We start from the raw sequence: 12,381 nt of genomic DNA, 5'->3' as shown, positions 1-12,381 counted from the left end.
CTTCTAATGTCTGTGTCTGAAGCTTTCTCTATCTCTTTTCTACTTTAATAAAACTTTATTACACAAAAGCTCTGAGTGATCAAACCTCTTCACTGGTCTCAGATCAAATTCCTCTCCAATGGTCAAAGATGGAAACATGTGAACAACAAAGAAAAAGTAATACAGTACTGAATTATAATACCAAATGTAAGATAAATTTTTATGAGTCCTTAATGGTATAAATAAATAATTGAATAAACAAATTAATGGAGGAATAGAGAAAAATAAACCTTACAAAGGAATTACACATAATTTATGTAGATTCTCCCCTCTAGGAGTTGGAACTTAATTATTTTATCAACAACCTCTCCCCTACTCCTCTGCCTTCCCTCCACCAATGTGAGCAGGACTTGCTGACTTATTTCTACCTGGAGAAGAAATTAACTTCTTACATGTCCTCTTACGACCTCAGAGCTGGCAGCGGGCACTCTCATTTTGAATTCCTCATACGCATCAAGTCTCTTTGACTTCCTTTTCTCTTATCAGCTGGAGAAAACTCTGTGCACTTAAGCATACTTATGTGATCTGGCTAGGCTCACCTGAATAAAGGTCAACTGTACCATCTAATATAACAATCACAAGAGTAGTATCTCTTCATACATATACAGGTTCCAGGGATTAGGGCATGACATTTTTAGGGGCCATTTTCAGAGTTCTCAACACACTGTTGTATAAATTCACACTGAAAATCAAATTCACACTTACAGAAAAATGATTTGTATGAAGAGTTAGATCTTTATAGAAAAATTGTTCTGTGAGAATCATCAGCTCTAGGTGCAACACAATTTATATTTCAAAATTATTTATCAGAAATGTATTCCAATATTATCACAACCTGTAAATATATGTTGCTTTCATTATGACAATTGAAAATGAGATTGCTGAAAATATAAAGTTTGAGTATCCAGTAAATGATTTTGCAGAGTGAGCCAGAAAAACCTTATGACCAATCAAGTTATCGCATTAACAAAATACTATTTATTGTATTATATAAAATTGACACCATTTTTTTGCAGTTCAGAAGTTTGTGTTGTTATTCATGTGTCATTGTGACTACTATTCTATTTTATATATAATAAAATACTTAAAGGGAAAACATTTGTATTTTTGTATCTTTTACAGAATTTCCTGCATTTTCATTTTGTACTAGGTCCCACAAATTATGTACCCAGCCCTGATCTGACAAGAACATTACAAGAAAAGCAAATTACAAACCAATATCCTTCAGTAACAGACACAAAAATCTTTAATAAATATTAACAACTTGAATTCAGCAATATATACAACAGATAATACATCATAAACAATTAATGATTACCCCAGGAATCAAAGTTTTATTTAATATTCAAAGCCTATCAAGTTAATTCATAATCTTAACAGAATAAAGATTTAAAAACCATGTGATAGAAAGATGGTAATGATAACCCTGTATGTGAGACAGCAAAAGAGACACAGATGCATAGAACAGTCTTTTGGAGTCTGTGGGAGAGGGAGAGGGTGGGATGATTTTGGAGAATGGCATTGAAACATGTATAATATCATATAAGAAACAAATCGGCAGTCCAGGTTCCATGCAGGATACAGGATGCTTGGGGCTGGTGCACTGGGATGACCCAGAGGGATGGTACTTGGAGGGAGGTGGGAGGGGGATTCAGGATGGGGAACACGTGTACACCCATGGTGGATTCATGTTGTTGTATGGCAAAACCAATACAATATTGTAAAGTAATTAGCCTCCAATTAAATAAATTTAAATTAAAAAAAAATAGAATTCATGCATAGTGAGTAACAAGATAGGAGGAGCAGAAGTCCTTGACACCAGGAAGCCACCAAACCATCCATGAACAGACTCCTGACCTCTTTTCATGAGAGAAAAATAAACTATTTTCTTTAAACCAAAAAAAAAAAAAAAACCCACCAAAACCATGTGATAATCACAAAGGCGGAAAAAAATTGACATCAATTCAGAATTAAAAGGAAAATCTCAGCAGACTAAGGATTCTCTTCAGCCTGATAACAGGTATCTAGAAAAACCAACAGTTAACATAATTGTTAACAATAAAATATTAAATGCTTTCCCATTAAAATTAGGAAAATGGTAAAAACATCTGCTCTTACTATTTCTATTCAGCATTATACTAGAGGCTGTAATAAGTGCAATACAGAAATAAAAAGCACAAAGATTGAGAAGAAGGGAAGTTAAACTTTTTTTTTCCATAGTCGACATGATCATTTACATACCAATACTAGTGTTAGTTGTTCAGTCATTTTCGACTCATATTGACCCCATGAACTGTAGCCTGCCAAGCTCCTGTGTCCACGGAATTCTCCAGGCAAGAATACCGGAGTGGGTTGACATTCCCTTCTCCAGGGGATCTTCTGGACCCAGGGATTGAACCCAGGTCTCCTGCATTGCAGGCAGATTCTTTACCATCTGAGTCACCAGGGAAGCCCCAAGAAACCTTCAAAAAATAGAAAAGGTACAAGATATATGGGAAAAATAGTAAAATCAATCATATTCTTGCAACAAATAACTGGAATATGAAAAGTAATAAAATATGTACAAAAGCATCAAAAATATAAGATGAATAGGCATATATTTAATGTAAAATGTGTGGTTCTCCCACACTGAATATTCAAAACATTGAAGACCTATATAAATTGAAGGATATAGCATGTTCACTATATGTTCACTTGGAAGACTCCATATTTTTAAGATTTTAATTCTCTACAAATTGATCTCTACTTTCAATGGAATTCTGATTGAAATTTCAGCTGACTTTTTTTTTGGTAGAAATTGATAGGGTTTTTCTAAAACTTTTATAGAAATGCATCTTGGCTAGGATTGCCAAAATAATCTTGAAAAAAGATTAAAATAGGAGAACTTACACCATTTGATTTTAATGTCTAAAATAATGTTGCAATAATTAAGACAGTGTAGTAGATACATAAGAATAGATCAATGGAACAGAACGGAGTCAAGAAATAGACTAACTCACAAATCAGCAAATGATTTTTGACAAAGATGCTGAAACAACTATTAAAACAAGCTTTGGTTCACCTCTTACACCATATACAAAAATAATTCAAAATGAATCATAAACTTAAATATAAAAATTAAAATTAAAAAAATTAAACTTAATTTAAAAATTAAAACTCTAAGAAGAAACTATAACAGATCATCTTTGTGAACTGGAAGATAAGCAACAATTTCTTGACTCAAATACACAAAGACTAACAATAAAAGAAAAAAATGTTATCTATATTTTGTAAAATTAAAAAATGTCAAGACATCAAAGGACATCATTAAGAAAGACAAGAAAAGACAAACCACTATACTGGAAAATATATGTGCAAAATATATGACTAACAAATGGCTCACATCCAGACATTTAAAGAGCTCTTACAAGCCAATAATAAAAATAAACAACCTGATACAAGAGGCACTTAATTCTTAGACATTTCACAGAAAGGTATCCACCAATGGCTAATAATGATGCTCAACAACATTAGTCATTAGATTAAAATTGTAATGATATACTACTACACACCCACTGAAATAAATAAATTAAGAAATGTTTAGTGACCACAGTTTGAATGCTGTGGTGTTTAGTTGGTTAATGTGTTCATATTTTCTAGGCTTTTTCTATGATCAGAACTATGAATGAAATATTTGTTGAGAAAAACTGCATTATGAATTCATACTAATATCTCTAATGTAAATATAAGATTACATTTTTCTTGTTCTATTTTTTATTTAAATTTATTTCTTTTTAATTAGAGGATAATTGCTTTACATTATTGTGTTGGTTTCTGCCATATATCAAAATGAATCAACCATAGGTATACCTATGTCCCCTTCCTCTTGTACCTTCCTCCCACCTCCCACCCCATCCCACCCCTCCAGGTTGTCACAGAGCACTAGATTTGATTCTTGTTCTATATTATATCCCTTTCCTCAAATGTTGAAGACATTTATTGGGGCAATTATTATTTGGGCTGCTATTATTTGATCAGTTGTTTGCTCAAAGAAGAAATTGCTCAATAGGTAATGGAACTATTTTGATACTGAGCTGTTTGCTGGAAAGAAGGAACTGCATAATCAAACTAAGAGTGAAGGGAATTAATATTATTAATTAATTAATTAATGAGGGACAATTACAATCCTTGAAAGAGAATGATGTCTTGGTTCATGAGGGGGAAATCTTTGCTTTGCCAGAAAGATTGCTACTTAAGGAACTGCCATATTGGAGGCTGAATGAAACACAGTGGTATAACATAACTACCTAAGAGTTTTTAATTCCATTTATCACTGTAGAAATTAACAATAATTGTTTTAAAATTCAGAAGATGTTTTCTCCCAGCTATGAACAACAACAACAGCAACTGTTAGAGGGGATTTGATATTGTCCTGAAACTGCTTATTCTTTTATTGATTTCCTATCAATTATTTCATTTCATCTTTGTAACTACCCTTACAGGTGTATATGGCAGGTATTATTTTCCCCATGTGAGAGATGAGAATGTTCAGCAGTGTGAAATAACTTATCCAAGATCACTTACATATCTAGCAAAAATACTCTCCATTTGTAGCCCAGTGCTCTTTCCATGACACCAGAAACAGTATAGTAACAATAAAACAAGGGCTATTCAAGCCCTCTGGTGAAATGTTGATGTATACTCACCACAAGAAATGCTTGTGTTCATTCTAAACTCAACAATTCCCGACAAGGTCTAGGGATAGAGTAGAGAAGAGAGGACTGATAACAGTCAGGTAGACCAGCAAGATAAAGTAGTATCTACATTAGTTAACAATTTACTCTAAAACTTAATGACTTAAAACAACAAATATTATTTCATATGGTTTCTGAGAGTCAGGAACCCAGGAGAGACATAAAAGGATAGTTCTGGTTCAGAATCGTTTATGAGATTGCAATCAAGTTGTCAACCAGGGATTGAGACCCACTCGGGTATTCTTGCCTGGAGAATTCCATGGACAGAGAAGCCTGACAGGTTACAGTCCATGGGGTCTGCAAAGAGTCAGACGCAACTGAGCGACCAACACTTTCACTTTCATTAATACTTAATGGTCTATCTTCAAGAAAATTAGAGCTACCAAGGAACATTGCATGCAAAGATGGGCTCAATATAGGACAGAAATGGTATGGACCTAACAGAAGCAGAAAATATTAAGAAGAGGTGGCAAGAATACACAGAAGAACTGTACAAAAAAGGTCTTCACAACCCAGATAATCATGAAGGTGTGATCACTCACCTAGAGCCAGATATCCTGGAATGTGAAGTCAAGTGGGCCTTAGAAAGCATCACTATGAACAAAGCTAGTGGAGGTGACGGAATTCCACTTGAGCTATTTCAAATCTTAAAAGATGATGCTGTGAAAGTGCTGCACTCAATATGCCAGCAAATTTGGAAAACTCAGCAGTGGCCACAGGACTGGAAAAGGTCCGTTTTCATTCCAATCCCAAAGAAAGGCAATGCCAAAGAATGCTCCAACTACCGCACAATTGCACTCATCTCACATGCTAGTAAAGTAATGCTCAAAATTCTCCAAGCCAGGCTTCAGCAATACGTGAACCATGAACTTCCAGATGTTCAAGCTGGTTTTAGAAAAGGCAGCGGAACCTGAGATCAAATTGCCAACATCTGCTGGATCATGGAAAAAGCAAGCCAGTTCCAGAAAAACATCTATTTCTGCTTCATTGACTATGCCAAAGCCTTTGACTGTGTGAATCACAATAAACTGTGGAAAATTCTGAGAGAGATGGGAATACAGACCACCTGACCTGCCTCTTGAGAAACCTGTATGCAAGTCAGGAAGGAACAGTTAGAACTGGACATGGAACAACAGACTGGTTCCAAATAGGAAAAGGAGTACGTCAAGGCTGTATATTGTCACCCTGCTTATTTAACTTATATGCCGAGTACATCATGAGAAACCCTGGACTGGAAGAAACACAAGCTGGAATCAAGATTGCCAGGAGAAATATCAATAACCTCAGATATGCAGATGACACCACCCTTATGGCAGAAAGTGAAGAGGAATTAAAAGCCTCTTGATGAAAGTGAAAGAGGAGAGTGAAAAAGTTGGTTTAAAGCTCAACATTCAGAAAATGAAGATCATGGCATTCGGTCCCATCACTTCATGGGAAATAGATGGGGAAACAATGGAAACAGTGGCAAACTTTATTTTGGCGGGCTCCAAAATCACTGCAGATACTGACTGCAGCCATGAAATTAAAAGACGCTTACTCCTCGGAAGAAAAGTTATGACCAACCTAGATCGCATATTCAAAAGCAGAGACATTACTTTGCCAACAAAGGTCTGTCTAGCCAAGGCTATGGTTTTTCCAGTGGTCACGTATGGATGTGAGAGTTGGACTGTGAAGAAGGCTGAGTGCCAAAGAATTGATGCTTTTGGACTGTGGTGTTGGAGAAGACTCTTGAGAGTCCCTTGGACTGCAAGGAGATCCAACCAGTCCATTCTGAAGGAGATCAGCCCTGGGATTTCTTTGGAAGGAATGATGCTAAAGCTGAAGCCAGTACTTTGGCCACCTGATGCGAAGAGTTGACTCATTGGAAAAGACTCTGATGCTGGGAGGGATTGGGGGCAGGAGGAGAAGGGGACGGCAGAGGATGAGATGGCTGGACGGCATCACTGACTCGATGGACATGAATCTGAGTGAACTCCACGAGTTGGTGATGGACAGGGAGGCCTGGGGGGCTGCGATTCATGGGGTTGCAAAGTCGGACACAACTGACCAGAAGATAAAATGAGACTAAACTCAGTTCAAGAGTGTCTATAGCATAAATATTTAACATGTGTCATAATGATGGTGGTTTTATTTTCTCAGCCACCTACTTGCCCAGCCTTGGTTCTGGTTGTCAATCATCTTCAGCTATGGCTTTGATCTCAAAAATTCATACATACCCCTTTCTGGTGTGAGGGGCTCACGGAATCCTCTCCTCCAGACAGGCATCTATTAAACTGGTCAAAATTATCAAAGAAAACCATTTAAAATCTCTGGAGATGGATCAACAGGCTAATACAAAATTGAGAGATTTATTCAACAAATTTGATGGAAACGTGCAAGAACAGTAGCAACCCATGACAGTCGAACAGCACCCATCACTCCCCTGGCTCCATCTGTAGAAAAACTATTCCAGGCCCACTGGACAGACTGGGCTGACTTAGAATCAGCCTAGTAAACAACTTGTATCTTCCCCAGTTTCGTGGTCTGGAATGTCTGCACTGGAAAGCTGGTGGAACCGGGTGAATATCCCATTTCTCCATCTCTGTGCTACAGAATCTATACTTGGGCGGGTGACAGCAACCAGTTGGTGGTGCCTGTTTCCTCAACTCACAGCACCCGCTCTACAGGGAGGATCTGGGTGGATTAGTTAGTGAAGAACAGTGTCCCCCAACTCCTTGTAATGCCATAGCACTGAGGTTCTCCCTAGGAGGACTTGTGAGGCAAATTGCAGACTCTGATCTGGCCCAGCCAGAGACAATAGACTTATGGATTCGAGCAGAGGAATTCGTACCCCCAGGGTGTTGTTTAACACTGTAACAGCTCGCAGCGGCTAGCCATCAGAGGATAACAGATTGGTAACATGAACAGAGGGAGACCAGACACAGGAAGTATATCAGGGAAAGAGATAGTCTAGGAGTCCTGCTAAAATCACACTCACCCCCTGTGCTCAAAGAAATCTGAGCAAAGACTTCTCTACTCAAGGCTGCATTTTCTCAGGGATGACTAGAGAAAGCACTTCCAAAATACAAGTCCCTGACTGACTGGTTTCCCCCTGAACTGCGAAAGCAGTCTGCAAGCCACAGATCCAATGGAAAAGGATGAAGACCTCACTGGATCTAGGGACTTAGGCACAGCTTCTGACTAATTGATGGCTTAACCACAAAGCTATGCTGACTCAACAGCAAACTCAAGGAAGCTAGACTTAAAAATAAAAAAGGGGAAAAAACAAACAAACAAAAAAACCTCTGCAGAAACTTTTGACACTACCCACTACAGGGGAAATAGAATTCCTAGAATTAGTCCAGCTAAGCCATTAGACAAAAAAAAAAAAAAAAAAAAGCCCCAGAGGGAGGTTAGTTTACTGTTGCTATAATATTATCTAAAATGCCCAGTTCTCAACAAAATATTATTATATATACAAAGAAACAGAAAAGTATGACCCATATTCAGGACAGTAGAAAAGTAGGAAGTAGAAAAGTAGAAAGCAGAAACTGTCTGAGGGGGGTCTTAGCGGACAAAGACTTTCAAGTAACTTTTATACATATGTTCCAGGAAGTAAAGGAAACTACATTTGAAGAATTAAAGGAAGGTATAGTGATAATTTCTCATTAGAGACTATCAATGAAGAGATAGACATTATAAAAATAAGGTGGTGAAAATTCTGGATCTGAAAACTATCATCACTTAATGAAAAGTTCAGTAGAAGGGCTCAGAAGCAGATATGACCTGGCAAAAGAAAGAATTACTAAACTTGAAAATAGATCGATCAAGATTATACAGTCTGAGGAACAGAAAGAAAAAAGTGAACAAAAGCCTCAGAGACTTGTGGGACACCATAAAGTATGTCACAATATGCATAATGGGGATCCTAAAAGGAAAAGAGAGGGGAAAAAAAGGGAAGAAAGTATATTCAAAGAGTTAATATAACTGCACATTTCCCCAAATTGACAGAAAATATTAATCTACACATCCAAGAAGTTCAGTAGACCCTTTTCTGGTTCTCTTCGCCAACGTCTGGGTGTCCCTCAGTGAATAATTTCCTCCTTTCTCACCTCCATGAGGTGAGGCAGCTTCTGGGGCTAAAGACCAGAAGAAGTACTGGGCAGAGTGGCCACAAGGTATGCTGTGCAGATTTGAGCAGATCAGACCGCCAAGGGAGTTCAAGGAGGTTGAACCCAGCCCGCTCTCCACTTTCAAAGCTATGCAACTGATGCAGATGTGCATCCACCCAGAGAGATAAGCGCCATTCTTTTGTAGGTGTGGAGGCAGTAAAGTGGTGGGACTCAGGGCAGCCAGAAAAGCCACTTCGCAGAGGTATACAATCACCCATACAATTGAGCAGGGAGGACTTGAAGGGTAATAGAACTCAAGACATCCACAAAGACTTGGTTCGATCCCTGGGTTGGCAAAATCCCCTGGAGGAGGGCATGGCAACACACTCCAGTATTCTTGCCTGGAGAATTCTATGGACAGAGGAGCCTGGCAGGCTACAGTCCATGGGGTTGCAAAGAGTTGGACGTGACTGAGCAACTAAGCACAGCACACTGTCTCTCTCAGTTATTATAAGGAAAAAAAGGAATGTAAAGTCCTTAGCAAAGTATTTGGCACATAGTAGACTCAATACTTGTAACTATGTGAGCTGTTATTAATGTTTAAAGTGTAGTCACCAAAGGCAGGAGTACTGTGTGACTCCTGATACAATGCTCCTGCAATTGTACCTTCCCTTACCAGGAGAGCTAGAGCCTCTTGAAAGTCTTTTCTTTGGAGGTATGTGTCTCCTTTTCCTTAACTCTGCAAAGCAACTTCTTCCTTGACCCACTTCTCTCTAGGCTATATTGACTGGCACTGGGGCTAGAGACTAGAGTCCTGGCTTCTTGGAGTTGGAAAGAGTCTTTTTTTTTTTTTTTTTTTTGGTCATGCCTGTCTTGCTATTTTATTTATTTATTTATTTTTGAAAGAGTCTTAAAGGACCACTGACTTAGGGATTTTCAAAGCCTACAATGTGGATACGCTTTAAATCAGCATCATGTAGGGGAGCTTATTAAAATACAGATAGCACAGAGCCCTCCTACAGAGAATCTTTTTCAGGAGGCCTGGAGTGGGACTTGAGAATCTAGGCTTTTGACCAGTGGCCCACATGATTCTGGTCCTCTGCACCTTCTCCCTCATGTCTGCAAACATGGAATTCCCTAGAAGGCACCAATCACAGGGATGGAGAGGCAGGTTGATAGGCAAGTATCCTCTGCTTATGGAAAGTTTTGTCCCTGACTAAGCCCATTTTCCTCTGCCTCCCGTACCCTGCTGACATTGCTAGATCTGACCTTTGAAGCCACAGTGCAGAAAACCAGATTTCTCCATTATTCCCGTGTCACCAGTAGTGATAGCCATGTTTCTTAAAACTGAAAATATCTCCTGTTTCCTCCCTAATTCTTTCCATGCTTCACTTCTCCAGACTGAGCAACCTTACCACCCTCTGTGTAACTAATTGGCTTAGAGATATTGCGGCCTCACTGGGGGCCAAGCAAACTGAGCATTTGCCTTCAGTTTTCTTTGCTTTTCTAGGCATGGCAGAGCAGCAGTAGATGGCAGCTGTGTCCCAAAGTGTTCCCATTCTCTTTCCCTTCCTCCCTTATTTCTACTCCCCCTCTGGTTCTATCCAGGAGTGACAGGCGTTATGGGAACACTGTTGTTACTTCAAGTCCCCTCAAAAGAATACGTGGAACTCTGCCGCATACACTTCCTACAGAGGGCATATTAGTTTTGCTTGGTAAGCACGCCCTAATTGGGGTCCCAGAGGGAAATTCTAATACCAGTACAGAAAATGAAGAACACCAACAGATGGGGTGAGAAGCATGATGGGGAGGGTGGCAACCAGGATTGCATGTCTTCTGGAGTCTGTAACAACCATAAGACTGACAGGCTAAATCTGAGGGAAACATCCCAGCTCCCAGTGGAAAGATAAGATCAGGTGGCAGAATGAAGTGTAATAGTTTTTCACAATATTTACACAGTGAGTCTCTGCCCACTCAGGGATTTCTTTGCAGAATTTGAAATCAGCCACTGTGGACCTGCTGTTTTTTGTTTTGTGTCTTTTGAGGTTTTTTTCTAGAGGAGTGGGTATGCAGGGGGAGGGTACTTTACTCCTAGGTTTCTTGTGGGACACATAAACTCAAGTCATAAGGCCCAAACTCAATAATCTCCAGCTTGTCGGCTGCAGACTCCTTATTGCAACTAGTCTGGGAATCCACACACTTGGTATTCCTTACTCTCACAGTTGGATAATCTAAACTTTTTGAGATACATTTTTGAGTCCCTTCTTTTAGAAACTTCTTGGAGGTCTCAGTTTTTAGTTTTTCATTTTCTCTATCTACAATTATTTGCTTGATGATATGTCATCCCCTAAAAGCTATGACAAAGTTAGACAGCATATTAAAAAGCAGAGATATTACTTTGCCAACAAAGGTCCGTCTAGTCAAAGTTATGGTTTTTCTAGTAGTCATGTATGGATGTGAGAGTTGGACAATAAAGAAAGCTGAGCACTGAAGAACTGATGCTTTTAAACTGTGGTGTTGGAGAAGACTCTTGAGAGTCCCTTGGACAGCAAGGAGATCAAACCAATCCATCCTAAAGAAAATCAGTCCTGAATATTCATTGGAGGGACTGATGCTGAAGCTGAAACTCTGATACTTTGGCCATCTGATATGAAGAACTGACTCATTGGAAAAAGACCCTGATGCTGGGAAAGATTGAAGGCAGGAGGAAAAGGGGATGGCAGAGGATGAGATGGTTGGATGGCATCACCAACTTAATGGACATGAGTTTGAGTAACCTCTGGGAGTTGGTAATGGACAGGGAAGCCTGGCATGCTGCAGTCCATGGGGTTGCAAAGAGTTGGACACAACTGAGTGATTGAACTGAACTGATGTCATCCCCTAGCTTTACTATCTTAATCCATTCCCCCAACTCTACTCCCAAACCCTCTGCATCTACAGCCTTCTCCATCTTAAAACCTTCAAGTCATTCTTGACATGCCCCTTCCTCTCACATCCTACATGCATCTGTTGGTAAATTCTCTTAGTTCTACTTTCAAAACACTATATATTCGGAATCCAATTAAACTTCTTCCTACTGCTATACCCCAAGTTGAAGCCAGTATCGATTTCTCTCCTGGATTTCTGCAAGTTTCCTAACAGTTCTCCCTTTTGTCACTCTTCCCATTTAAAGTCTGTTCTTAACTTCCCTGGTGGCTCAGATGGTAAAGCATCTGCCTACAATGCAGGAGACCCAGGTTCAATCCCTGGGTAGGGAAGATCTCCTGGAGAAGGAAATGGCAACCTACTCCAGTATTCTTGCCCGGAAAATGCCTTGGACGGAGGAATCTGGTAGGCTACAGTCCATGGGGTCGCAAAGAGTTGGACACGACTGAGCGACTTCACTTTCCTTTTCTTTTTTCCTTTCCTTAACAACAAGGTTATGTTTTCTTTCACTTGAAAATTTTTATTGAGATAATCATAGGTTCAGATGCAGTTATAAGAAATAATTCAGACTTTGTTCAATTCCCCAAATGGTA

General features: G+C 39.1%; 1 non-coding gene across 1 annotated transcript; it reads left to right on the top strand.

Annotated features, from left to right (window-relative positions):
* The first annotated feature begins 12,048 nt into the window (after positions 1-12,048).
* TRNAC-ACA (transfer RNA cysteine (anticodon ACA)) lies at positions 12,049-12,120 on the top strand. The gene has a single exon. It is a non-coding gene; the product is annotated as a tRNA-Cys (tRNA).
* The last annotated feature ends 261 nt before the right edge of the window (positions 12,121-12,381 follow it).

Source organism: Ovis aries, chromosome X, assembly GCF_016772045.2.
Source record: "Ovis aries strain OAR_USU_Benz2616 breed Rambouillet chromosome X, ARS-UI_Ramb_v3.0, whole genome shotgun sequence".
In the NCBI taxonomy this organism is placed as follows: Eukaryota; Metazoa; Chordata; class Mammalia; order Artiodactyla; family Bovidae; genus Ovis; species Ovis aries.
Note: the sequence above shows the minus strand (reverse complement) of the source record. Positions and strands in the feature narration are given on the sequence as shown.